The sequence below is a fragment of the Ptychodera flava genome, chromosome 21 (genome assembly GCF_041260155.1).
Source record: "Ptychodera flava strain L36383 chromosome 21, AS_Pfla_20210202, whole genome shotgun sequence".
NCBI classification, from domain to species: domain Eukaryota; kingdom Metazoa; phylum Hemichordata; class Enteropneusta; family Ptychoderidae; genus Ptychodera; species Ptychodera flava.
Window position 1 is genome coordinate 35417097 of NC_091948.1, and position 24678 is coordinate 35441774.

General features: G+C 36.0%; 1 protein-coding gene across 4 annotated transcripts in view; it reads right to left on the bottom strand.

The window, feature by feature from the left end:
* Nucleotides 1-24678, bottom strand: part of LOC139122139 (gonadotropin-releasing hormone II receptor-like) — a 195757-nt gene that overhangs the window by 162395 nt on the left and 8684 nt on the right. Inside the window, exons 2-3 of one of the 4 annotated variants that reach the window (XM_070687552.1) lie at nt 10567-10630; nt 5182-5311 (exon numbers count right to left, since the gene is read on the bottom strand). The exons of 1 other annotated variant lie outside the window; for it this stretch is intronic. The gene's annotated coding sequence lies outside the window, so the exon portion shown is untranslated. The remainder of the gene's footprint in view (nt 1-5181; nt 5312-10566; nt 10631-24678) is intronic. 2 more of the 4 variants (XM_070687553.1, XM_070687554.1) reach the window with 2 other exon arrangements.

The following is a 24678-nucleotide window of genomic DNA, read 5'->3' on the forward strand; positions in this document are numbered from 1 at the left end:
CAGAATTGTAAAACATGTACACCACATTTATAAAAATAAACCATAGAAACTGATACAGACTACTCGTACATAGGCCACAATTATTCATATTATTTATACGCAGTATGATTATTATTTTTTATATTTGTCTTAAGAGGAGTCCCTAAAATAATGTAACTAGGTAACTCTGCAATCAGCGTGTTGATCTTTGGTGACTTGTGAAGTTGTTAGATAATGTCGGTGACAAAGGTCACTGTGGGATCTGTCAAGAGAAATGTCAAGAGAGATTTGCACGGATGGCGCGCCACTTCCACGACACAATGCAGGTTACAATCTGAATTATGGCGATTCTTCTCTTCCATCGCTAATGCCGAATGTTCAAGAAAGAGGTCAAGGTGATGAACAGATGGAATGCTCTTCATGGCTGTGAATATTAAGACTAAGACCAAGGTCAGTGTTGATATGATTCAAGATTTCTTGCTTGTCAGTGATTGTTCTCTTTAGCATCTGTTTTTTGCAGTGGGCACAAAGAAGGACGGTTTTACTGACCTGTATCAGGACAACATACTAAAAACAAAGCTTAAACAGTAACAACTAAAGATACTACCGCGCGAAATTAGTTCATATATTTAGGCAGTGCCATTTCGGTCACTTAATTTATTGATTATTACACCGATTAAATTTACCAAGCAGGCTGTGATGATGTTTGTTGGAACACAGTGAGATCGACCTTAAAAAAAAAGCTCCATGTTTACCGAGCAGTATTTTCGCCATTCTGTATGATATACTGGAATGTGTGCCAGGGGTATGCAAAAAATCGAATCTGTCTCAACATTTCTGCTGTCTATGCAAGCCGTTGGGAGTTTAGCATGGTATGAAAAATTTGCTCACACAGAGATCGTCAAACACGCAGGCATGTGAAGCGTTACATGATGTTATACATGCCACAATTCTACTTTACTAGACATGTCAAGAGAAACTTCGATGAACGTCTCCCTAGGCGAATCTCAAATGTTGAACTACAAGCTGGTAAATATGCTCATAAGGGTCATCCAGAGAGCTTCATCGACACTCTTGGGGCCACTCTAAAGGCCTTTGCATTGATTATAGATCTTTTGGGCTCACTCGTCAGAATCAATCAGTATGGTATTTGGAAGCCATAAATGAACTATCAGGTCTCACAGAGAAGCAGATTGGAGGAACCAAGGCAAACTATTCAGCACAACTGCTCCAGACAACAAGACACTATTACTCAGATAGCCTATCAGATAGCCTATAGAATTCAAAATTGAGAAATTGATTCCATTAGTTATGTGCGGACAGAAACTGGCCGCTCCTTAGAAAACACATCATGATGGCTATTTTCAGAACAAAAAGACTAAAACTAATATCTCAGATTCTGGCCACAAAGCCTTTAATTGGACAACTCCGCCGGTACAAAGCCAGGGAAACTGTAAAAGCATGATCAAGGCAGAGTCGTGGGACTTTTAAGGTATAACTTCTGTACACTGGACTAAGACACTCACATTATCAGTGTTGGTTACATGCGGATTTGGTCTTAACAATACTGTGTTCACCTCATCATCTGTGCACCACTCAAGTACACTCGAGAACGACATGTACTACTGTGTATGCAACTCGAAATAAAATTGATGTCTAAAAATGTAAACTTTGTTTAGAGCAGCCAGGGCAAACAAAGAATGTATGCTACACATTTAGACATGGGTAATATATATTTGTCATGCAAGATTTCTGAAGAATTCCAGTAAATTTGAATACGTTATTGCATTACATTCATTAAATGTTCATCTAAGTTAGCTGGAACCCTGGGTTGATAGCTCTGCTGGTGGACAGAATTGTTCCCGAGGCTGTCTTTCGCCCAGTTTAAGCGACGTATTCATTGCTTCGATAAAGTTTGTGTGCGATGTGTGACAGTGAGTGTACGAGTGTGAGTGCTTCGTGAACTTACAACGTGTGGAGGGGTCCTTAGCGGTTATTGAACCTCTCTTTTTCCGAGTGGGGATTTGGCCGAGCGTTTGTCTGTTGCTTCTCCGCTAGATGACTGGATGCCGTACGTTGTGAGTGGGAACCCGACTGAAAACACCGTATTCCATATCGAACACCCGGGCATCACAGTTATGATAAGCATATTGATGCTCACTGTAAGAATGGTGCAAGAGATTCGGTTTGATGTGCAACGATTAGTAGGCGATACATGTAACATGAGTCATTTTAAAAACGAGAAAGCGGTAGATCGTGACAAATTCTACCAAACTTTACTTATGGTGAACTGCAATGTATTGCTGGAGAAGGCAGGCAGTTCCCTGCAAGATTTCTCAAAGTAACGGTTTTGTTTTCCAACCCTTTTCATCCACATGGTGAAAATAAAACTTGTTTCGTTCTTTTTACAGGTTGCATATTCGTCAACAGTTCTACTTGCTTAAGTATTAACTTCAGATCGTTCTACGTTGTCTGTAAAAGTACGCCCCCAGGGTTCATCAAGTGTAATTCAGTATGATTGGCAGGATGAGAGGCATTCTGGTCTATATGCACTCTAGTCAATGCCATATTTGCACATTTGCTGCAACCTTTCCACTATTAGTCTATATTCATAATGCGCTGACCTGATATCTCCGATATCGTTATTATTTATCAATCCCTTTGTATTAACCTACTCTATCTTGTTTGTTTACTGGTCAGACATAGTTGACAGGTTTTGGGTTCACCTTTTGCAACTGATGGACGTATACAGTAACTGTATTAAGACCTGTGTTGATAAACTGTTCAAGCAAAAGTGGACCGAATACTGATACAATCACCTCCTTGTGAAGTGTGTTTTTGTATATAGATTGCTGTGGATAATTACAGTAAAATATAACAATATTCATGACAATTTTAAACAAAAAGAGAAACATACTTGTGATACCCAACTAACTTTCTGAAATTCTCTATCGATAAATGTACTTGACAATTTTAAACACTACTTCATTACATATTGACAAAGTCTTACATCTTGGTACATTGCAAGACATCTGTGGCTTTCTGTTGTGTACTGCTAATTGCTGATGATTTCCCGGCTTTTGTCATCTGATCGCTGCGACTCTGCTAGTCTTGAAAATCGACCTTCCCTTGAATTCTAAGTCATTGTCAAAACGCTATTCGCCTTCTCTCAATTCAAGCCACTGCTCACGCTTGTCGGTTTAACATCAGTCTACTTAGATCGTTAACGACAAACATTTTTCGAAAAGTGCGCCCTCCCTTCAAAGTCGCTGTTGTAAACGACGACATGGATTTCAGTATTTCTTCGCTAATCGTGCATCAGTTACAGGTTTGTTGATGCCCGAAGGTTCAATTTTCAAATATAAACATTTAATACCCTACTGAAAATTAAAGACAGACACACGCGATCGCATGTTTACTATATAAGACGCTAGACTGTAAATGGTTTACAAAATTTGCCACCAAAAAGGTCTTTTACAGTTTTCTTCCCATCGGGGAATTACGAGAATACCATATACGTTCGATCTGAGGCTTTGACACGCATGTTTCATTGACAACTCTCACACGCTTTCATATGCGGAAAGTTTTGCTATTTAACATTGACGACGTGAGTAAGTTTAGGTAGCAAAGCAGACAATCAAATATCAAATACGAGTATGAACACAATATCAAATTTTCGGTTTATATATTAGTCATATTTACATTTAATGACGATTATTCGGCAGCAATGATGATTGACAGGTATGCATCAATTGGAAAGATTTTTACTGATTTGAATCATAATTTGATTTATTATAATGAATATCTCTAAGCATTTGACTTTCTGATTATATCTGATCTCAACTAGAAAAATTAGATATAACAAACAGTTGTGTATACTTAATACTGATAAGTACTCTCTATCTGAAAAGCGATACATATGTATATGTAATGTCAACCAGATCGGTCAAATTAACTGAAATATTTCGCTCTGAAACTCTTGTAATGAATTTTTCGTTTGTAGACGTAGCACAATCATGTGACAATGATCCTACAAAATAACTTATTGATAAAACAACTTGTAAATAATCAACTGTTATAATAAAGAGAGATACGACGATGACACTTGGCACATATTTGTGGTTATGATATCTACGCATACTTTATCATCAAACGTGCAATTCGGTGACTGTATTACATTTGCGGACGGAGTGTCGCCGGTCACCCTTCAGGAATATTATGCGGAATATCTTTTCAGCTACTTGATATTTTGAACAAAAGTATGTGCGTGCGCTGTGTTGGATTATCCATTCACTTCATCTGGCTCTCCGTCTTCTGAAATCGAGTTAACACAACGCTCCCCTTTTCATATATTTTTGCCTTTGGGAAAGACTTGCTCGTCTGAAAGAGCCAAGCTGTATCGTTCAATCGATACAATTTTTAATGAAATTCTTCGTTCTCATGAGATGAGTTCTCGATGTATCCAGATAGATAGCATGCATAATGTCATATTCGACATTTTATAAGGGTATCATTCTATTGAGTACATGGCATGACATAGTACATGGCATACAGAAGTTAAGACTGGTCCAGAGATTGTAAACCATTGATTCCTCGTCGAATAATAGTAGGTTGCGCAGCTACAGTGATATCACTCTTTGATGTAATTGAAAAATGCCGGCTGGTGTTTATCAAGAAACCTCGGCAAATTTCACTGCTTCGAAAGCAAATCTAACAGGACGTTTTTCTGTAATGTTTGGAAGTTCAATGTGAGTAGTATATTGTAGTCGGGCGTATCATCTTGATACTGTGATGTTGGACGGCTATTGAAAATTGTAACCGTTATACGATATTTTCCAGTCGTATTTGTCCCCTATACCGTCACAAAGTTGCATCTCTCTTGCACACTAATGATAATAATGTGACACAGTCTTCTTTGGATAAAATTTCGACTTAAAAAAATCTAGAAATCGTGAATAAAAACCAACACTTTTGTGCATCGTCAGTGTTATTGACTTACAGTGAATTTGGCATTTGGAAAAATGCATAAAACAACATAGTTTGAAAAAAGAATAACCAATAGATTTCCAACGTTGCTGCAGAGAGTTTATCATCCGTGAGGAATTTACATATTACCACTATTTTTTCATGTGCGTCATAATTTCTACTATTTTTAAAATCCACCCTTTCAAAACCAATACGATATAATAAAATCATGCTTACCTACATCAGCGTTCCAATTTTTTCGCTCATTGACGGACAAATACTTGGCTTAAGGTAGACGTTCCTACGTATGACGTACCTATCTTTGTATCGTATACACCTACTGACTGATGAGAATTACACTCGGAATCTGTGAGAGTGAATCGCAGAAAGGAATTGTGGGTAGTAACAGCTGCAGACCCGTATTGCCTGGTCATGTCATTTTCAACGAGTTAATTAACAAATACAAAAAACGGTATTTTACATGGCTTGTTGAACTATATTGATTCCACTGTGAAGCTATAATGACTCTCCTACGAGATACTCAATAGAATGATACCCTTGACTGTCATCTTCCTGCGATGGGATAACAATTAATAATATTCTGAATGTCACTGACATTTAGCCTGAAGGATTTTTTGTTTTTATTTCAATAGCAGATCTTTTTTCGTGATATTCCGCCTCGTTTTTATATTTTTTGCATGATTGAGAAACGTTCAGTTTGATCGATTGCGTGTGTAACTGGGCTTCAAGGTTTCTCGGTTAAAGAATACAATTTATCAGGTGACTTCCCATGACTATGATAAGAATATTCCCTCCAGAGATCAGTTTGTGTTATCTAGCCGTTAGCGTGCACCACTAAACCATGGCAAATAGGTAACATGTGTTGATTCCATGTGTACGCGATTTCTTCGGCGTGGTTGGTTGGGCATATTGAGTAAATTCATTTACCTTGCTCAAGAGGTTACGAAGGTCACATAAAAACTGACTGGACTTTGAATCTAAAAGTAGTAACGCTACCGTTTGAAACGTATGGATGCAATGGTAGGGATTTTCATCATCATCCAACAAATTAGATTCAGCCCTGCCAACAAGATATCTAATATCATCTCTGAAGGTCGTCGATCACCTTTCTTCAGAGGTCAAATTAGCTACAGAAATCGTTCAAATAGTCGGATTCAAAGATGACATCTCAGTGTATTGGCGTTGGATTCAAAGATGGCATCTCAGTGTATTGGCGTTGGATTCAAAGATGGCATCTCTGTGTATTGGCGTTGGATTCAAAGATGGCATCTCTGTGTATTGGCGTTGGGTTCAAAGATGGCATCTCTGTGTATTGGCGTTGGGTCAAAGATGGCGTCTCGGTGTATTGGCGTTGGATGGAATAACGATTACTTTACACGTGGTGAGGGGTGGACCATTTGATAACCTAGGGGGGTCTGGAAGATTTTCAAAAAAAATTTACTCAGCGAATGTCAATGAAAAAAAATTAGCCTTAGGGGGCTTAGGAAAAAAAAGATGGCTCACTAGGTGAAAGAAAAAAAAATCCATCAAAAGTTACTTTCTGGAACATATTTTTTATTTTCAAGTATTGTGGTCCAACTGATTATCTAATGTGCAATATTTTACTCCGCACACAGTAGAGGACTGTACATTTGTTGTTGGGAAAAAAAGTATCCAAATGAGGAGTGCGAGAAAAAAAGTTATCAGTAATCAGAGAGTGAATTAAATTGAACAGTGGATCAGGTAAGAAAAAAATATGCAACCTCTTAAATCTTCCAGACCCCTAGGATATCAAATGGTCCACCCCTAATTCACATTCTAAATTAGAACTTATAGAAGATGCTAGTAGATAATGTCAAAGTTAAAAGTAGCGTCCATGTCGTTCATCAGTAAGAAATTTCAAGTCGTAGGGATGATTTGCCATTTTCACAGTACTTGTTTTTAAATACCGAAATAGTCTCCGATGTCTCAAAGAGTGACATGAACTTGAAGTGAATGTACATTTAAATGCTAATAAAATATGGTTTTACATGGTGTAACTAATGATTTAAATGTTGTAACCTTTGGTGCGATTATTTATTCAGATATTTTTCATAAATACAGACACAGTAACCCAAAATGACGATGCGCACATAATTATGGTATATCCATGTGTTCTTCTGCTACACACATCAGGTGATCACCAATGCATGTGGACAAAGAAAGGGTGACTATAGTCCGCACCCCTGGTGTTTACACAGTGCTAAGCCATATTCAACGAAATTGAATAGTAAACTATTGGCATTGAATTACGTTAACGATTTTTCACGTACAGCGTTGATGTTATGTTGGCAAGATACGAAAGCCTGAACGAAACACATTTAATGGTCAGTCCGGTTCAAAGCGAGATCAGTATTATTAACTCCAGAAAATGCGTCATCCACGCGAACAATGTGTTTGTCATGTTAAACTATTTCTGGAATAGACATTCTGGAAAATGTTGTCTTTTCACGACAACATTGCAATCACTAAAGCAGTCTTTCGTGTGATTAGCGACGGCAGAAAACATACAGATTTGTGTGAGCTGAGAAATATTTCACAGCATACATTCGATGTATATGGGCAATGGACATTTCTGATGTATGTCTGTTGTAGAATAAATAGATGACATTATAGCGTTGAACAGCTGTACATCTCCATAGCAATTACTAAGCTCACACTCAAGGAAGACGTCAAGACATCAATTCACTGCTAGATATGCATGTAACGCACGATCTTGTTGGCAAAATTTTGATTTGTGATTTTTTTTCAATGCTCATATTGGAAGTCTTTATAATCGCAACTTTCATTCATTCACTAGTAGTAAATATTGCGACAAAATAGCGAGAAATTGACACTTTCTCACATGCGAGAATGCTGCGAGATTTCATTTTTTTCTAGCCCTCAATGGGCGATAACTTATTTTCTCGCCATGAATCTGCGAGAAACAAAATTCTCGCAATCAATCAGCGAGAACTTGCTTTTGCTTGAATTTCAAGCAGTTTGATTGCGAGAATTTTGTTTCTCGCAAATTCATGGCGAGAAAATAAATTCTCGCCCATTGAGGACTAGGAAAAAAAATGAAATCTCGCAGCATTCTCTGAAAAAAACCCAGAAAGTGTTCTTTTCTCGCTATTTTCTACTAGTGATAGCGCCGTGTTGCCATGATAGCGCCCTTCAGTACTTTTGCTTACGTACTTTTACCTTGCTGTAATGAATGGCAGTTTTACAATGTGTGTCGCTTGTGAATGATCCCATCGAGACGAGAGCCATTATTTCGATGATCGATAAGACGATTCTTCTGTAACAAATACTTGTCTTCATATTACAATCAGATTTACATGTTTGTCTTTTGTGCAATGTACATGACCTTAAATCTCAGGACGGTCGTGCATAATATTATTATGTTTGATTGGTCTCCTTCGTATCTTGTCTGATAAAACAACCTACTTATTGTCGCTACATCTGACCAAATTACAGACTTCTATAGGTTTGACAGTACTTTTCATTTCATGGTATAGCAGCTATTTGGACCTCATGATCTGTGACAGAGGAAATCCACCACTAAAAGCTAATTTACACTTTTTAACAGATAATCATCTTTTGGGTTTAAATTTGAATGAACATTGCTTCTTGTTCTATGTTGCGATCGGTATCATTGTCTCACGTTGACCGTAGGTCCATGGGGTATTTTAGGTAGAAAAGTAAAAATTTGACATTTCTTTTAAAAAACTACTTGAATCAGAGAGGACTCAGGCTGAATCATAAAGATGTAAACACAAAAAAGTCTAAAAACAAACAACACACAGACTTAATCATAGAGAAATAAGAAAAAGACAAAACACAACAAACAGGTAAGCAAATAGATTAATTAATAAGGGCAAACAACTGAACTAATATGCAGACTAACGAGGGTAGAGCAAATGTGAGACTTCTAATCATCTAGCTACAGAATAGGCTTACACTATAATATTACTATAATCAGATTCTCACCATAAGGCTGATGCACTGGAATTTCGTCATGCGCGGACTTATTCACGATCATGCATGAATAATGTCAAATTTGAGTCAAGAGAATGACAAAAACTCTCTGGATTGTAAATGTAACAGCAACCCTACCCCCATCCCGTTGTCATAGATTGTATCAGTGCAACTCATCGAACCATGATGGGAATTTACACCTAATACATGCGGCGTGGTTCTGTTGCTGTGTCACGTGGTAAATTTTGCGAAATATCACCGATTGCTTTTTTGGGGGAATTATAGTGTCCAAGGAGAGTTTCGGATCAGATGTTTTCCGTCGAAAGGCCTGGACATATTTCATCTTAAGACACTGCCACGCAACAAGAGGACTGTATTGGCTACTTCTCTTGATACGGTCGAAATTCATATTTGAAATTCAGATGCCACTGTGTCTTTGATAAGCATTTCGGACTCATTTCAGTAAGCTTGCGTCAAGAACAGATCAACTTGCAAATCAGTGATATTTTGAATGATGAACTCCTCCGTTTCGTCAGTTTGTGGCCGGAAGAAGGTCAGGTACTACATTGCATTATAACATATTATATCATACCAGTACATTGATGGCGCAAATACAGCGATCTGATTGGTCGAGACGCGAAAAGAACCGTGGTATATTGGCGATATACCACGGCTGGCATACGCGCGAGCTCTCGACTTGAGCAAAAATCCGTTTTCGACGTTCCACGCTAGAATTTCAATATACTACATATCCGCATTTATGTCGTGAACTGGTCAAAATCTCGTGGTATACCGTCGCTAGGTGTGCTTTATTGCTTAAATATATCCTGAATTTCTGATGTGCACTAATTGCACTCATGATAGATTAATTGGGAGCAGCGAAAATATGGTAATGATTAACGTTCTCTCTGAATAGGTCACTCGAAAGCTCTCCGAGCTCCATTCTTAGAAGAAGAAGCAGACACTGGATTGCCCTACGAAAATGAAATGAAGCAGATACACTCATTTAGGCATATTTCAAATCCTCACAGTATGGCCTCCGACGGAAATCTCCGTCTGATCTACATCAGTGAGTGTAATTAGAGGTATGTGGACTCTTTGAACAAATTGCTATCACTCTGGGGATGATTTTCCCAACGCTTCGTACCTTTTGATGAATTCTGCAACCAAATGTAATTTCATTTGCTTGAGTATCTGTGTGTAAATTTATGGAAACCAATTTGGGCTGAATTCATTTGTTTTAAAATGATGATAAATATCGAAGTTAAGGAAAGTGATGTAATTAATAATGTGATGACAACCGTCATTTGCGTTGGCCCGCAGCTTATTAGGATAAATAATATCACATGCATACCTGTTAGCCAAACGCTCAGACTGGTGGGTGACAATGGAATTGCCTGGCTAAGAAGACCTTGCAAGAGAGCTGCAGGTGGCACTAATTAAATAGAGGGAACAGGGTCATTATGGGCTTTTTGGCTTTCTTTGAATTCATTGACTAGTACATAATAATTATAATAATATGATAATAATAGTAATAAATAATATGATAATAAATCGCATTTAGTTGAGAGGGGAAACAAATAAAAACTAAAAGTACTGCTGGATGTTACATGTATACAGTACCTCTTATTTCAGTTCAGTTATTATGGCAAGAGATGGCCTGGGCTGGCAAAATCCAGGTGGTCACCTGAAATTGAAAAACTGCAAGGTGTCATTTTCGACCCAGTCAAAAAAATCCTTGTTTCAGTGTATAAAATCATTCCCAGAGATAAAGCTGGTTCTAGAGTGTTTTTATTCACTGAAGCAGCAAACACTGTGGTAAGAATACAAAAACATGTGTTTTCTGTTTTATTAATACTTGTCTTAGCAAGTCTTTAAGGCTTGTCTTGCAACAGATTTTACCAGCAGATTGACAATAGCAGGTTCTTGCCATGCTATGACTGAGGTTAAGAGCATGTTGTCAGACATGGCTTAGCACATACCTTGTATATGACTCATAATTGAATACAAAACATAAGATATTTGTCACATAATGAGTGATTTTTACTCCATGGTAGATCTGTAGCAAAGTAAGATTTATGTAGGACAGTTTATTGAGTATACGATATTTACAAGTTTCAATGGCAACAGCCTTCGAATAAAAATTTACCAAGAGTTAACTATTTGACATGGCTTAACCTATACCATATAAATTAAGGCCCATAAAACAGAAAATATTCCATACCTGACACAAGTAAGATTTACTTCATTTACATTATTAGGATAACGCATTTATTGCACTACATTTATACGACGTCTCGCCTTGAAATTAGAAATTTGACTAGTGTTTACCTATGGGACATGGTTTAGCCTATACCTTATACACCGGAGGCAATATAACACAACACATTCGAGAGGTGACACAGTTTATATTTATTCCGTGATGAATATAATTCAAAGTAAGATCTATCCAGGATCATTTAAGTGTCAATATAAATAATATTAATATTTTGGGAAGTTTTTACCAAAGAGACACGGCTCAGCTTATACCGTATACATCAGGGCTATACGACATAAAACATAAGATAGTTGACAAATATTATATTTACTCCGTGATGGATCTGTATCAAAGTAAGATCTGTTTAGGATATAGTACTCTATCTTTATTTGAAAGTTCAATGTTAACAGCTTTCTAATAAAATTGGAGAATGTTTACCGATGAAAAATGGTTTAGCCTATACCTTACTCATTGGCCAATGTTGTGCAAAATAATAATGCAATGTTGTGCAATATATATATATATATATATATATATATATATATATATATATATATATATATATATATATATATATATTATTATATATATATTGTATATATATATTGTATATATATTGTATATATATATAATACACACATATATATATATATATATATATATATATATATATATATATATATATATATATATATATATATAATATATATGTACATGTATGTATGTATAATTACACAAAATTACTTCAAGTAAGTAATGATATCTGTTACTTAAGTTTAAAGCATCCTGCAATCATCAGACAGGAGAAGTAGTGAAAGGATTCTTAGCTCGACAGTCTTATATATGTATGATCAGGGCGTACCATTCTATTTGTAGGTGGTGTTAAAATTTGATAAATAATATTTGTTTTGGTGGCGACAGTTTGAAACCAAATTTTAAACAATAACAATGCAGATTATACTCATATAGGGTATATTTATGAGCTAAATATTAGGAATTTCTCCATGGTTCAGGGATTCAAACCAAAATCGCTAATGGATCTTTAAGTAACAGATATCATTAATTTGTACCGGAAGTAATTTTGTGTAATTATTCATAACGCTTTGCTTTAGCATCGAGCACTGTAATTTCCCACTAGGACATTTGTATACTTCGATTACATATATATATATATATATATATATATATATATATATATATATATATATATATATATATATATATATATATATATATATATATATATATGAATTAGGCCAAGAATCTGTAGTATATTGAAAAAATTAGCGGTGCTGTAGCTTTTACCCAAAGAACAAAAATATTGAAATATCAGAATATCAAATTTCTTCTAGCAATTGCATGCAGCGGTGGGGTCATCAATTTTTAACGTCTTCTTAGGGGTCATCAAATTCTTAAATTCATATATATAAATCAAATTCGCGTTTTGATTGGTCGAACTGAACCACGTGACTGCCCACAAATATACAGCAATGGTTTGTTTTCATGCCCGTGAATATGAATAATATCGTAAACATAGTAACTTTACAGCTAAAACGAATATTGGTATTTGTACAAAATTCATAATCAACTACAAAATCAAATGGAGGATTTGTCGGCCAAGTTTAGACGCTTTTTTTCCGAAAAATCTCAGGATTTGCAAAATGTTTGCAGCGCGTGCACAACTCACTGACAGGGTCTGGGGCCCCGTTGTCGTTCGCACGGGAAATTTTCGTAAATTTTGCGGGTTTTTCGGGATTCGTTGATAATGATAATATAATGGAAATAACAGACTCCGCGCTGACCATTAACGTTTATTTATGGGCGCAGGCGAGAGGAAATTCCTCTCGCCCGCGCCCATAAAATAACGTTAATGGTCAGCACGTCGTCCGTTATTTCTATATTAATAATCGCCATCTTTATCATTAGCTCACTGAGTCAACATAATTACTGATTCAACCTTTTTGAGTTGTGATTAATCACGCTCTTTTAATGCTCACATCAGGCCACTCTAGACAAATCAGTACTGGCAGCTTCAAACCTAACTTGCTGCATTGATTACAGTTGTATCGTCAGCATGAAATTACGAAATTTGTTTCAGATTTGTACACTCTACGCCCGTCCAGATCAAATGAGTATTTGAACCCTTTTCGTCGTAGTGAACTTGATACTTAACACAAACTGCAACGCTCTCTGAGGGAGTTTCAGATGTCTTTTCATAAAAGAGGCAAAAATGGCTGCCAGCTGCCAGGTTATAGTAATTTATTTTCATTTCAAAAAACCAGAAGTAAAACAAGGCTTGAATTTTATTCCAAGTGGACACAGTGGCAACATAGATATATGACGTCAATGTGTTTTCCGGTGTGGTTTCTGGTAGGCCTACGTACAATTTACTGTTCACAAAGTTTTGAAACACAAATCGTACTTTAGCCGACTTAAAATGTTATAGAAGCTCCGGCAATTTAAGGTTGCAACTGATATCTAACACGATTGGAACTAATTTTGACTAATTGGATTTTCATAATCTTTAAATTTCTCAAAGGTTTTAGGTGCCAGATAGTTTAATGTTGCAATCATACAAATTACTTATAAAAACAAGTGTGTAATGTAAAAAGAAAAGCAGATGAGATTACATTTGTAGATTAAATCGGCATTACTTCACCATCCAATTATCCCCAAATAGTTATAATCGTGTTTATCTATAAATATAGCTTTTTCCCAAATACTGTTTGTCTCTGGAATGCTTTACCGACTGTCGTTGCCGACGCCACTAGTTTGTCATCTTTCAAACAGGACTTATCAATAGTAGAAATTTAATTTTTGGGGTGTGATGTCTGGATTTTGAGCCACCACTTCAAGTAGACTTTAATGAAACTTTGAAGCTGTGCAGGTTGGTATATACATCTCTGATAAACCCCCTTGGCCGCCACGGTAGCCGGATTGGTTCAAAGCTAAAAGGTCGAAGGAAAACGGGGCTCTTTTTGGTTGATTGGTTGATCCTAACGCTGCGCCACTGGGTAATAGTCAAAGGTGACTGGTGTTTTGTACATGTAAATGTAAATAAACTGTGCTATATAGGCACATCAATTTTTACTGTCCACAACATGATTTCACACTGCCACTAGTCGACCATTTGATCACAAGTTTTTTCAGGTTAAGGGTTTTTACCAAATGTGTTAGCAGGAGGACACAATACTGTGACAAACGTATATTCGTGTCAGTTTATTTTGAATACCAAACTCTCTGCCCGGAGGCTATTTTTAAAATGTTTTCATGTTTGGGGTCATTACCTTGACATTCTTTGGCTGGCTCTGTTCCAACTTGATTTGAAACAAATTTGATTGTATACCTCGTCCTTGTTAACTTTGCTTTTTCACTTAGTTATATGTGTTTTTGGTTGAACTTGTAAATACTCATCATATTCGGATTATGGATGATGGATAATTATATTGGTACTGGAGCCACAAAGTGTGACATACATATACAAATCAGTACAAATTTTGATGCGAGACAATGTGGTTGGTAGGTTGCCGTTTCATTCTTTCACGTCAAAAAGATATTGTTTACCAAATTTGTACTACGTCGGCACAAAAACAGCATACTATGGTATACATATGTTTGTCGACTTAGGATGAAAATGGCTGCTAGATGGCTATCACATAACAATCGTTCGTGTCCAGGACCATCCCTCGGATTTATGTCAATCGATGTCGCTCAGAGTTGGCACAATGATAATGACAATAACGATTTCACATCAATTTGTGTTGCGTTACGATCAAATGCGGCTTGCAAGTGGCCATTTTAGTAAATCTTTTCTTGATTATAGACCAACCATACAGTGACCACTTTTCCAAAGTGTGAAAAGGATCTATTTTAATACTCGACCGTAATCGTGCTGAATATGATACATTGTGCACCTTCACATTCAGTTTACGTACATGAAGACACATCATGTCATTGAACTTGAGATATGGACTGCAGATGCATTATGTTTGACAATCAGATTAGTGTCACTGTGACCTTTGCCATTTTTGAAGCCAGGGTATTTATCTTTGTGTATATCTGCGTCATTTGATACTGTTTAGACGGTATAAAGGTCACTGTACATGCAATCATGTTTTCACCTTTGGAAGTGCTGTCTTGTCAAGTTGTTCGACTCGGCAAAGTTCAATATTCTACACTGCAGTGGCAGCAGTCACATAACGAATACCTTAGCATCGATAGAAGACACTTGTCGTACAGGTATCAAAAATATCCTAAGCGTTTTTACGTAGACGATGTTATCTACCTTTCACATTTAACATTCAATTCAAAACATTAATTTCTTTCGATTTCCGCAAGTAAAATTGTCATGTGTGGGGTGTCATATGACAATTTTGTTGGTGGATACGCTTCACCAGTTAAATTGGTTTTTTAAGGTCACATGGTTGAAATGCCAACTTAAGTTCACATTAATACGGTACTGTATACACAAAATGAAATTTGGTCAAAAATATAGTTGATTTTTGTTGAATTTTAGAAGATGCTGCAGTTTTTGTTTCCAAGGCGTCTAACTAATGCCTTTCGCATAATTCCTTATCTCGATTAACTTTCGAATTCATGGTAGATGTGATTTAACAAGCATTATGTGTACAACATAAAACCCGTTTTCAATCTGTGTGTCATAAATCTGTCTCCAAATACGAGCTGTGAAATGTGTCCCGCCGTTTTAGCTCTTCGGCTGTTGTGTGTTGTAAAGTAGCAGGTCGTGCTAAATCGAAATTGTGCAATTTGTACTGAGAACATTTACGACTTTGACAAAAGTGAACGAACAGGTCTGATAGGCGACTACATGACTTCGTAAATTTAAGGACTAGATGTCTGTTTGATAAGGAAAAATCGAGCAAGAAGCCACTTGGTTTGATGTGTTCCGTGAATTTGAAGAGCACTCGACATACTGATGCGTTGTAGACTCCAAATACAAAGGCTACAGCACATACACTTTTCCATATTCTAACATACATAGTGCAATATAGGAGTCGAAGTCTTGATCAACAGTTTGCCATGGCAACCGTTGCAACAGTCTTAACAATAGAAAATAATGGGTTCCAGATAATACTTCAATAGATCAATGTGGAAATAAGTGCTATTGTTTATCGAGATAATCTTCGGTTACATGTTTTGAACTAAGTCGTACTCAATGAAAATGTCAAACGGAATTAATGTCGGTGTAATGAGATAATGATATGTTTGCGTTGTCACAACTATGACCATACGGTCAGAGAAATACTATATCGACGACTTAAAGCTTTCTCAATAATCTCTCAGCATGTAAGGAATGGCTTACATCACTTGCTACTTTTATAGAAGTAACAGTCACTTCTGCTCTATGTTTCCTTACCCTGAAGAAGACTCCCTGTACATTTGTACCAGTGATGTAAAATAGAATGTAGCAGAGTGAGTTTGCTGCAGACAAAATGACTTGTTTAATCACTAATCTTTAATTAATTGAAACTTTGTACACATATTCAGATCCATTGGATTTTTCCTGTTTTGAGTAGTCACTGATACAGCAATAGAAATCATCATCATCATCATCATCATCATAATCATCATCGTCGTCGTCGTCATCGTCGTCGTCATTGTCGTCGTCACTATCATCATCTAACAAATTTATTTACTTTTACTGCAATATTTCATAGGGACACTACCTCATACTTCTGTTGAAGTGGATCTACGCGCTTTGATGCTTTTTGCATGTCGTATTATAGACAATGATGATACTCATAGAGTGTATACTATATCCATCCATCCATCCATCGGTACAGATATCATTCTGGATGGTAACACTTAAATCATGGCAATTGCCTTCATGCACTGTGGTCATTTTTAGCTCACGTGTGTAAACACGTTTGCTAACGTCATAGCGATGTCTGTCTGTCTGTCCGTGTGTGTCTGTCTGTCTGTCTGTCTGTCTGTTTACACGATAACTCAAAAACGCCTGAACGGATTCAAGTTAGACTTGGTACACAGGTACCATGTGCTACTTGCAAGAAGTGATAAGATTTTGGTTAGTGTGGCTTGCATATTAATGAAGTTATGCAATATCGTTTTTTTCCATACGATGGTTTCCCTATGGAGACGGTAATGACAGTGTAGACATATATCAGGAAATACTGCACAAAATTTCATGAAACTTTTCACAGATGACAATCTAAGAACATTATGATGATACTGTGAGTGTCATGTCAATTATCTTCTCATTTGCATATTTAATGAACTTTTGTTATTAGTGAGATAACTCTGAAATTCCTGCACCAAACTTGATGATACTTGCAACAAACATTGATCTGATATATATCTAATTATACTTAGAAGCATTAGGCAGTGTCAAGTTAATGAATAGCTCATTTGCATATTTTATGAAGGTTTGTAATTAGTCATATAACTCCGATATAACTTCACCAAATGTGATGAAATCTGCTGCAGATACTGACCCGACTGATATCTAACTGTAGTGTAAAGCATTTAGTAGTGTAAAATTAATTAAGGGTTCATTTGCATATTTAATGAACTTTGTAATTAGGTATATAACTCTGAAATTACGGCACCAAAGTCAGTGAAATTGGGTACAGATATTGTTTTGATAAATATCTAATTGTACTGAGAAGCATTTGGCAGTGTCAAGTTGATAAATAGCTCATTTGCATATTTTATGAAGGTTTGTAATTAGTCATATAACTCCGATATAACTTTACCAAATGTGATGAAATCTGCTGCAGATACTGATCCGACAAATTTCTAATTGTGGTGCAGAGCGTTTAGTTGTGTGAAGTTAATTAACGGTTCATTTGCATATTTAATGAACTTTGTAATTAGCGATATTACTCCAAAATTAAAGCGTTAAATTTGATGAAACTTGCTACAGATGTTGATCTTATAAATATCCAATTGTACTGAGAAGCATTGAGCAGTGTCAAGTTAATTATTAGCTCATTTGCATAATCCATGAAGTCTTATAATTAGTCATATAACTCCGAAATAACTGCATCAAATGTGATGAAAACTGCTGCACATACTAGGACGACAGATATCTAATTGTGTTGTAAAGCATTTAGTAGTATAAAGTTAATTAAGGGTTCATTTGCATATTTAATAAACTTTGTAATTAGGTATATAACTCTGAAATTTCGGCACGAACATTTTGTGAAACGTGCTACAGATATTGATTTGATAAATATTTAATTGTGCTATGAATCATTTAACAGTGTCAAGTTAATTTAGGGTTTATTTGCATATTTAATGAACTTTGTAATTAGTGACATTACTCTAAAAATTACGGCATTAAATTAAATAAAATGTGCTACAAATGTTGATCTGATGGATATCTAATTGTCCCATAAAGCATTGAGCAGTGTCAAGTTAATTAACAGCCCATTGGCATATTAAATAAAGTTTTGTAATTAGTGATTAAACTCTGAGAGTACTGTGCGAAGTTTAAAAAAACCTGCTACATATAGTGATAACATATATCTCATTGTTCTGTGAAGCGAACAATTAATGAACCTGTTGTAAAACACGTGAGCATATTCAGTTCATATCTGGTTACTTATTATCTCAGCATGGAAAGAGTTGCTTGTTCATAATTATATTGTAGAGTGTGCTTTCGGCAATATTTACTTGTTGTGCCTGAAAAGTGCTCAAGTAAACTTTTTTCGTCACTAGCAACGTTGTATCTGTTCAAATTCAATACCGATCCCTTAATTGGTATCAAAAAGATAGCAATCGTTGTATTTTCAGTTGTTTGTCAAACAAAACATTCAAAAGCATCCAATGTAAGCAACTGTATCAGATCTTCAATTTGCACAACAACTGAATTTAGGCATGGATGGGATTGTGTCAACACCGTCTTCCCCTTCCCAAGGAACTGTGACTGGGAAAACACTTTGAATACAGGGCCATGACTAAACATGATCATGTTCCTTATGTTGTTACTTATTCGTAAAAACATAATCTGGGTTAGGGTCAGTCCCCTGTAGCGTGTACGCGATTCCAATGGCAATTAATAATATATGTCTTCAATATACGGTTAGCCATCGTCACTTATTTGACCGGATCTTTGGAGCAGTCACACCGAGATACACCTGGCGTCGAAACCACAAAGGAGGTTTGCAGGAATGTTTCAATCTTCATGATGTAATTTTGGAAGAAAAACGCCGCGTTATCCTATAAATTGGTTGAATGTCAAAGAGTGATTCTATTCTTGTCTTTTTAGTAGAATATACCTTTTTATTGTATTGCATTGAACATTGTCCAATGTAGAGTCTGGTAACATGATGTCTTGGGGAACAATTGCATTACATATTCAAGACTAGGTAACTAAGATTGCGGCATTCAAATAAATGTACAAGCTTTAAGTTATGACTTCTCACAGACAAAGTTCAGAGACACAATTCTCCGTGTTTTTTTGTTTTGTTATTTTGTTTTTGGGGGATTTTGGGGTTTTTTGTAAGAATGATAGCACCATATGCATTTAGCGCTTTATTGACCAGGCAACCAGGTACGTAATCCTATAATCCCTTTGCTGCATATATCAATGAACTCGACGGATCCATCTCTTTACCGAGCCACATAACACACTACTACAGTACGTTGTACGCCCTGTCTCACTGATAATTTATGATGACATCATATCTTACACATCACTACAAACTATTTGATATGTTCGTGAGCATCAATATGAAAGTGCAGAGATTTTGGCGCCACCGTTTTGACCCGTTTCACCTCAAAGCAGTACTTCCTAGCTACCTGGTGTGTCATGACTTCTATGTTGATATGTCATTTATATGACTCTCACAAAACATATCAATATGCCGAATCGCCAAAACTCAATAGGTTTATACCAATTTAAGGCAGGACTCCTGAAGGCGCTGATAGTCTTCTTTAACAAATGCTTTTGGTTTGCACGTCTACATCAATATTCCACGATTTTGGTGATCTTGTACATAGACATAGTGTTACCACCCGCTAGTCGGGACTGGATAGAAATTACAGGGGGAAGGTTCAGGGTGGGTGGGTCGCAGTTTTTCTCGCAAGTAATTTTGAAGGGCAATGAAATTTCATGCATGCCTTTAGGGGAGTGACGACATTTTTTTTCCGCAATTATTAGAAGCCAAGATGGGGCCGATATGGTAAATTTCACTCCAAAATATTCATTAACTTGTCATGGTAGTTCTGGGTAAAGTAGTAAACATTTCCCCCCGACAAAACTTGCTATATCTGTGCATTTATAGGTAAATGATATTCATTGGTGACTTTCAGGCTATATTGGGCTTCTGACAAACAATGACAATGCTCTATGTACAATTACAAGCCAAAGTATAGATGAATGTAAATATTACAGCTATTGTCTCTTTTAGCCAACAGAACAGCAAGTAATTTATAAGAGTTATTTGTGAAATGTGATTGTTTTTTCATCGAACAACTTGAAACCTTGCATAAAAGTGATTATTTGTAAAAGTAAAAAGTATTCGCTGAAAGTTCAACAGTCAAATGAGAAGTTATCTGTTATATGTCAATGAAGATATAATTGATATTGACCAACACGCAGGGGGACGGTCACTGTTTTTGTGCATAAAAATTAGGTAGGTTCACTTGTTTTTCTGCAATCATATTTGAAAGGTCACTATTTTTGGCGCAGCATCATTTTGGAAAAAATCGCCCCCCCCCCCCCCCCCTGTAATTTCTGTGTAGTCTCTTATTCCGTGATGCCATAAAATGTCGTTCAACTGTCACCGTTACGAGGATCGCTATACAAGATTACAACTCAAACTGGCGGAGATATAGGGCCTTCATCTGAAGGTGTACTCTATGTCAATACATCTATAGGTACATGAATTGAGTGTCATTTCAATTTAGATGGCTATGTCACGATCACCATATAATAGAAGCAAACGGAAATTGAACTCACCCTGTCACTGCACATCATTACATTCTGACCTTGACGAAACGGTCAATCATTCTACTTTGAACCTTACAGGTAATCAACATGTGTTGGATATTCTTGTAAAAACCTTGTATAGTTGTCATGAATACAGTGTGAAAGTCTCGCACAAATGTGACCTCCAAATAGAAGTATACTTGTATGATTCAATATATCGGTTCTTCATCTGCATCTTGCTTTACATCACAGTTGATTTGGTCTGCAATGCTTTACCCGTTACATTGTTTTTGGCAGATTAAGTTGTCAGTAATTTATCAAAAAAGGAGACACTAGTACTGAGCAGCCATCTTAGTGCTACTTGACGAAAAGATTCTAAACTCAGTGCAGCGTAATATTGTCGTCTGCTGAAGTGAAACCGAATTGTAATCTTATGGAACAAGCTAACAAATATGCCAGCAAAAATACATCCTATCCAATTGTCGATGGTCATTCGTAAACGTTATTCTTTCTCGAACAATACACTGAAATGGTTTCCAAAAGCATACAGCCGCTGAATTTATATTTTTAAATGAACTTACAAATGTGAACGCGAGTTTACAAGTTAGATTCCCCTAACCCAACGAAAACGTTGACAGGTTTGCACGCACCTTCTGTGGTGGCTGTTAATTTACATTCTGCATTCTCTATTGTGACAGTTGATTTGTACAGCTTTTGTTATTTTGCAAAATAACGGTGTTACCATAGCAACTACTGACTAGACCGATATGCTAAAATCAAGAGTTATTTCTTCATTAGCGTAGTTGCAGGGACTTGTGAGGCGACATTAATAACCTTATGATCAAAGTGTATATTGTTCAAAATATCTTTTGCATGTTACTAAGAATTGATGATATAATATCGAGAGAACTCTTAATCAGCTCTGATTTTAACCAGCAGTATCTCGTGCAGAACAACGATGCAACATCTTTATATGTATATCCATATATATGCAGCAGTATCTCGTGCAGAACAACGATGCAACATCTTTATATGTATATCCATATATATGCAGCAGTATCTCGTGCAGAACAACGATGCAACATCTTTATATGTATATCCATATATGTGGGGTAACAAATATCATGCAATACAATCACTACGGCCAAAAGGCGCGCCATTTTGTACGGTTATAGCGTCCCGACGTTTCGCCACACATACGTACAAATGCAGTGAAAAATTGTAACAGGAATGTGAAGTAGCGTAGTATGTAAAATCTGTTTGTAGATTTAAACGTTACATCGTGCATGTAAGATGTAATCACAAGCCGGCGATACAGAGTTCTATGACTACAATATAATATTGACAAGCGTCCCTTGATTTTCGTTGAGCAAAAGCAGTTATAAGATATATTTCACTACAGCAAACCAGGTGCTATTTGCGTTATTTGTTGCAATATTATTACTCATATTTGAATGATCTCATAGGGGACCAAAGTGCCAATTCTTTTACTTTTCATTATCTCACAGGAACCCTTAGGTACTAATACGGATGTTCAAATATGACCCAAATCATTTCATTGATACTTGAGATACATGAAAACCCATTGTCGTTTTTTCTTGAAATGTATTTTGTGGTTGATTTTTACAGGGATGCAATGTACAATTCTATTTGCTTCTAAATGCATCCTTCTTTTCTCAATTATCTCTCGATAATAGATGTTCAAATTTTACTTGCTTAAATTCAGACATTATTACAAATGAGACACAACTTTTATTTCGTACTCTATGATATTTAAAATCGTGTAAATCTTACTTTACAAGACTTTTCTTCGAAGAAAGTGTAGAGAAATGATAAGAAGTGGTATTTGAAACCATGAGAATTTACCAGAATAAAGCTTTCCATCATCATGTAAACAAATAGTTTTGTGAAACGTTATTGGAATGGACATAAAAACGTTTCATTGTTATACCACACAGTGTCCGTCACGCAAAAATGTATTCTGACGAGTAGATTGCTGTTCTACTAATTTTCCTTTTGCAGCACATGTTATTATATTTTTTGAATATTTAGCTTGAGTTTTACAACAAATTGAATTCCAGTCGTTATTACGTTTTCACTGTTTACGGAGCTGTAGTTTCATGTTGCACATTTTCCAGGCAACTTTAGTCTTAGAGACGTAATTTAACTTCACTTTTTTCACTATTTCAGAGAAATCTTAAACGTCGGTTGCAAATGTTAATCATATTATAAATTTCAGACGTTAGCGATATGTGTTATCGTTAAGACCAAATAACTCATTTCATCTCTTGACTCTGCTTCATGTTTTCAGTGCAGTTTATGTGTCTTTGGATTAATATGTTGATAAAAACACGATTGGAACTAATTTGGGAAAATTGGATGGTAAAGTAATGTCTATTTGATCTGCAAATGTAAACTCATCTGCTTTTCTTTTTAAGTTGCACACTTGTTTTTATGAGTAATTTGTAATATCGCAACATTCAGCTATAGGGCACCTAACATTTTTGAGAAATTTGAAAAATATGAAAATCCAATTATCCCAATTTAGTTCCAATCGTGTTTAGCTAAAAAATACAAATAAATTTTATCACAATTAATACTTAGATTTTGCAGAAGATATAATTTCAAAGTGTTTTTTGAAAAACGCTTTCCCCAATAAGCCATGCTCAGTAATTCTAACTTGATAAATCACAAATTGAGCACCCTGTCTGCTGCTCTACTATTTAAAGACAACGATATCGTTTATAGTCTCTCTCACTAAAATTTAACAGAGATACCGAAGCTCTATCATGCATTTAATGTAGTTTAGGCACATGATACAATTGTGTCACTTTCAGATAAACAGCATATTTGTACAAACGTCACTGGATCTATTGTGGACTATGTCACATCTGCTGTACATCTGCTACTTCTATTCAAGATTGTTCTCCGACACAAGCTGAACTTTACCCTTCTACGATTCAACTCTCTCATCTGAACCGGCAGAGTACGCCTGCAGATGTGTATTAATGTAAGCCTTGAATGAATTAGATTGTTATATTTATACAAACCAGGCATTGTCAATACGATTTCAAATCTTCCTTTTTTAATTTTCGTAACAGTTTTTAATTCAGTACATAAACTGGAGATACAAATAAAGAGTCTAAGAATTCTCATTCTAGATATTTGCATACAACAATTATAGTGCATGATTTTTGAAATAGAACATCAAAACTATTAGGGGCATCCAGTTACTCACTTCACAAAAAGTGATCAAAATGTTATTCAAAATAGATAAAATCATTTTTGAATATATTTTAACTTATTCAAATATAACTTGTAATAGATTGGAGCTGTACGCCACAAAAGTATGGCAACTCTAGCATTTTGATATTGTCCTGATTATTCTTACATTACCTATACTAAGGTAATGCCCATCCATCGTTCGCCACCCCTGACACCCTCCTCTCTCGTCTCCTACCACAGCAGACTGGTTTTCACACTATATTTGCATCAGTGAAGATATATTTTGGGCTTGTATTGCATTTTTAATATTGATAATTATGTCCCTGTTTTCAACACG